Source organism: Alosa sapidissima, chromosome 23, assembly GCF_018492685.1.
Source record: "Alosa sapidissima isolate fAloSap1 chromosome 23, fAloSap1.pri, whole genome shotgun sequence".
NCBI classification, from domain to species: Eukaryota; Metazoa; Chordata; class Actinopteri; order Clupeiformes; family Clupeidae; genus Alosa; species Alosa sapidissima.
Genome location: NC_055979.1, coordinates 10,972,207 through 10,978,206, shown reverse-complemented (window position 1 = coordinate 10,978,206; position 6,000 = coordinate 10,972,207).

The following is a 6,000-nucleotide window of genomic DNA, read 5'->3' as shown; positions in this document are numbered from 1 at the left end:
GAAGTTACCTCACATGCAGTGAGGTAAACAAACACATAAAATAAGATTTCTTAAAGTATTGGGAAGCTGGCTCCCTGAAACTATTTTGATATTGTGTGTAATATTATTTATCAAAAAGTCTGTGGCGCCATTTTCCTCACGCTGGCTATGACATGCGAGCCGGGGAGACGCCACTTGACGCAGTGCTTTAGCTGAGCTGATCTCGGGTTTGACTCACAGGCTAAGATTTAGCTTACGCATTACCTGAGGATGTGCTCCGGATACCTTAAGTCTCTTCTACGTCACAAGTGCCGACCGTTAGCATAGCACATAGTATGTATATCTGGATGGGTCGGCTTTATATTGTGCCCTCCTGACTAAATGCACTGGTGTTGGCATCCCTTTCTTTTCTAAAGAGAGATTCGTGTACGTGGCAGTACATTGTAAAAGTGGGCAGATGCCTACAGTGTCTGAGTTTACAACACACTATGATCTGTGAGATTAAACAGTCATGTCAAACTCCCTTATCCATTGTGTGACCTGATGTATCGGTCAAATCACAGTAAAGATTCACACATCATCATCACACACATGCATACACACATGGAAACACACACAGATACAGTACACATGCATACATACTCATATGGATCCGTTACACACACACACACACAAGCACACACATCACAGAGTGAAAGTCTTGTACCATGTCCTCCATTGTTAGCTAGGTATATTGGGCTAGCAGCAGTTTGGAGGACATCACACTTGCAATTTGCACAGCATAAATGTATTTATATGTATATGGAGAAAAAATATTTTTTTGCAAATGTACAAGACAAAAAACTCAAGTTAAAGTTTGTAAGTCATGTCCAGGTGTGTTTGTATTTGTTGGATGTCAACTTTGGGAAACTGTGTTTTCTTATTTTTCCAATAAGAAGCAAAAAATCATTTGTTTTGATTGCCTGTACAGAAATACTCCTTCTGCTGTCATGGTTAGCAGAAAGGTGCTCACCCCTTATTTTTTTCAACTCTTTGTAACTTGATGCTGTTTTTTGATGCATAATTACATGTCTGTATCTAATTACATGTCTGTATCTATTTGAATAAAGTTGATAGTTTTGTTTCCTTTTTATAAAAAAGAGTCTCTTGGTATTATACCTGTTTTTTTGCCCGTTTCGCGATCAATCAGTGCTTGGACTTTAACAGGCCAAAGCCAAAGCATGCCTACTGTAGCTGTCGTATTTAAGCGCTGGCGTGCTATTAGGTGAAAGCTATAATTCTTTTTATGCTCGACCAACCATTTCTTTCAGTGACAGGGTAACCTGTGGTTCTCTGACCACCGCTGCGCCAGGCTGCTTGCTGCACTCCCATTCTAGTACATTCCCTCTCTCCCTGTCAGTACAAAACCGCAACCCCAATTAGAAAAATCAACAGAAATACATGGATTACCACACTTTTCCAGACCTACAGAGAGGGTTTCTGAGAGCCAAATTCAACACAGGGACATTCTCTGAAACCACAGGGCCAGGAAAAAAAAAACCATGAAAACTTCAAAATGGCTCTCTATGTCTTTATTAGCTTTCCAAGAGAAAGTTATAGCTTGGGCATAACAACTAATGTCACTTTGAAGTGGAACTTTCACGCAGATAGGAGATATATCCAGCTGTGAGATGTCAAGAAGAGAAAGAAAAGAAAGGCAAAAATAAAACTGTAGTTTTGTATGTGTGTGTGTGTGTGTGTGTGTGTGTGTATGTGTGTGTGTGTGTGTGTGTGTGCGTGTGTGTGTGTGTGTATGTGTGTGTGTGTGTGTGTGTGTGTATGTGTGTGTGTGCGTGTGTGTGTGTGTGTGTGTGTGTGTGTGTTAAAGTGAGTGAAAGAGAGAGAGAGGGAAGGGGGAGAAGCCCTGAAATTTGGATCAACAGCGTTTCATCTCATCAAATTCAGAAATGACAGGCTACTTGATCATTTTAACCTCCCTCTAGGTAGCCAGTCACTGAGAGTTCATACTATTTAGATTTATACAGTGATGGTCACCCAGAAACTGAAGACAAAAGTGTTTATGTAATTTTCTCCTGCAAATCCACAAATATCTACATGACTCCAGTCTCCAATACAGATCAATGCAGTTATGCAGAGTTTGTGGTGTTTCAGATGCCATGACTCTCGAGGGGAGCTTGATGGCAAATATAGCTTGCAGGTTTTAGTAGGAGGACATCAAATATGCTTGTGTTAAGCAGGAACCCATTTAGCAAGAAGAGCTGTTTGGTGAAGCAGGTGAACTCTTAAGCAACAATCAAAACAGGGCATTGTGAGTGGTTCTGTAAAAAAAAATGTCTTAAACATCATGAAACATTTGAAGTGACCTTAAAGGACATTGCAAATGTGCCACTATGCAATGCTCAAAAGATGCACCACCTTGTATTTGACTTTGACAAACCTTGTGCCCAACATCATAAGACATCCTAAAATCTTACACAACAATTTGCAGTCACTCTACTGCTACAGCCGTTGAAATACTAAGACCCACCACAGGCCATTCACTGCATCCAACAACAGTGAATCAACACTGTTCTAGCTGGCTTTGGCTGGTTCTAATGAAGACTCTGATGGGACTGATTATGCTGCTGCTGCTGTTGATGTTGATGATAATGAGTGAGTGAGGGGAGGAAGAAAGAACAATGATAGTAGAGAGTAAACAGTAAGAGTGAAAGTAGCTCTTGTATAATTCTACGCCCATCTCCAAGGAGCTCAAAGCTATCAGCACAGTAGCCTATGACATTTACCATACAAATAATCAGATAGAAATGGTCATAAAATCCAAGTAAACACAGTACGTCATCATGGCGAAGAGCACTGTGAAGAGCATTGTTCATCTAACTGGTTTGAACTTCAGTTTACTTTACTAGGGCATTGAAAAAGAGCTCAGAGGTTCTTTGTAAGTCACTTTGGATAAAAGCATCTGCTAAATGAATCCATATAAATGATGTAAATGCAAAACATGTGTGCATATATGTTGAAGTTTAGAGGGAGTGTTTTCCTGTACTGGGACATTTTGTGAATGAGAGATAAGGTGGCTAAGATTTCTCTCTCTCTCTCTCTCTCTCTCTCTCTCTCTCTCTCTGCTAGCCCCCAAGTGCTATGTTCCCAGTTTCCCTCAGTTGGATCTAAACCTGCTTCCTTTGTATTTTAGAAGACGAGCAGCTATATTCATGTCCTTGACACACACACACACACACACACACACACACACACACACACACACACACACATACACACACACACACACACACACACACACACACACACACACACACACACACACACACACACACACACACACACCACTTACAGTAAAAGTGGAATATAGATGACCAAATCCTTTACAGCTGTGTGCTCAGGTCTTGCGTAAGACAGAAATTCGATGGAAAAAGATAAATTCCATAACACGGTGTGCACTGTAGTCCACTGTCCACACATGAGGTTGTGTGAACCGAGGAGAAGATTTTCTCTTTTTTTTTGCTGTTTTGATGAAACCCAATCAGCAGAGAGGAATGCGTCTGTGGAGTCTTACTCGCAGCGAGCCACATGAAAACCAATTCATCATGCAGGATGAAAATGTGCAGTGGTAACACGCCACGGCCTAACCAAACAGTGTGGAATCACTTTAATGTCTGATATATATATGTGTGTGTGTGTGTGTGTGTGTGTGTGTGTGTGTGTGTGTGTTGTGTGTGTGTGTGTGTGTGTGTGTGTGTGTGTGTGTGTGTGTGTGTGTGTGTGTGTGTGTGTGTGTGTGTGTGTGAATATCTGAGGATTTCTGTGTTTGTTTGTGTGTGTGTGTGTGTGTGTGTGTGTGTGTGTGTGTGTGTGTATGTGAGATTGTGTGTGCATGTGGCAGTCATTGTCCATTGGCCAACGATTTTGAGGCAACCTGCATGTGATTTGTAGAATTGTAGTGCATGGTAGTAGTCAATTGGCCTCCATTACAAAAACAAATACATCTGACTATTTAGTCAAGTCAAGTCAAATTTATTTATATAGCACATTTCAAAGCAATAGCATTGCACCAAAGTGCTTTACATAAAATAATAATAAAAATAATAATAATAATAATAATAAAAATAATAATAATAATAACAAGAATACATATACATACATATAAACATATAAAAAAAGGGAGAGGTGGGGGAGTCAGGGAGTGTTAAAAGCTAGGGAGAAGAGGTAGGTCTTTAGGTTGGATTTAAAACTACTAACAGTGGGGCAGGATTTCACAACATCAGGAAGGCTATTCCAAAGCTGGGGAGCATAGACAGAGAAAGCTCTGTCACCTTTGGATTTAAGAGAGGCAGAAGGAACACAAAGAAGACACTGGGAAGATGATCGAAGAGGTCTAGGAGGACAGTAAGGAATTAAAAGATCACATAAATACTGAGGTGCTAAACCATGTAAAGCTTTGAAAACAAACAGAAGAATTTTAAAATTAATTCTTTGTTCCACAGGAAGCCAGTGCAGTTTAGCCAACACAGGTGAAATGTGGTCACGTTTCTTAGATCCAGTCAGTAATCTGGCTGCAGCAGTATTTAGATGTGTTTATGTTTATGTGTGTGTGTCTGTGTGTGAGTGTGAATTCATATGAGTGAGTATGTATGTGTGTGTGTGTGTGTGTGTGTGTGAGAGAGAGAGAGAGAGAGAGAGAGAGAGAGAGAGAGAGAGACGGGGGGGGGGGGGGTTAAAGGTTGTTTCCCCATCCTCTCAGAAACAACCAGTCAGCACTGAACTAGATTGTTTTGTGCCCAATGACCATGTGATGTCACCACTCATCGTCAGTACATAGAAACCAAGAACCCTATAGGACCCTGAAAAAGAGAGAGTATGTGTATGTAAGTAAGAGCATATGTATATAATCTATTGCATATTTTTATATGCATGTATATATTGGTATGCATGCCCATTGCAGTATTTTACCACAGAATACACTGATAACAGGCATGTGCTTTATGGAAAGCTTAGACTTATCTCACAAGAGTTCTGGTAGATTTTCCTTTACATCAAAACACAGAAAATAAAAATTCCACAGCACAGAATATGGAGAATGAAGTCATTTGCCTTAAAATTATATATCACTTCATTGATCATGTATTATACTTTTGGGCATAAAGAATGCCATTTAGATCTTGTGATAGGTGCAGCATGTACGTCCAATGAGAATGTTCCACATGCTTATGTTGGGAATCTAGTTGGGAAACTTTAAAAAGAATAGAATGCAATGATCAGATCAGTGCTTTAAAAGCCTCCAAGTCTGTGAAGGAATACATAATTTCATGTCAAATACTAGACGAACATGCCACTACGGTATTCACTTTAAACTGATCTGATTGGCTGTTTCGTCTGTGAACAACAACAGTATATTCAAACCAAGTCCATCTGGAGACAAAATAATATGATATACTGAGAAGATACATCATATGTTTGTTCAACATCTGTTGGGTAAACCAGTGTCTTCAGTTTAAGTCATGGCACATTTATATATTCTATGTTTTGAATAAGCCTTCACAACGTAGGCACATTGCAACATTTATGCGGTCAAATAATTCAGTTTGATTTTAAATGTGTTGCAGACGTGATAGAAAAAATGTTTAAGGGGAAAGTATAAATAAAGCTTTTTGCCCAGTACTGTGTTGGCTTTTATTTATTTATTTATGGTCTGCAACAACTTTGAATAGAAACAGATGTGTACTTGTTGACAATGCATTCTGTTGACATGCTTCAAAGTGAACATGGAAAAGTTGGCAACAGGCATATAATCTCAAAACCTCACAAACTACCTTAGAATATCTTATGAAAATACTACAGCAAGCCAACCCAAAAGGTAATTAGATAAGCAGGCACTAGTGTTGTTATGGAACTGCAGATGCAGCTACCATGCCCTTTGCTTTTGTACAACTTCCAAGCACATTGCAGGACAGTGAATGAGTGGAGAGATTAAGATGGAGAGGGTTATGTTATTAATAGTGTCGTGAC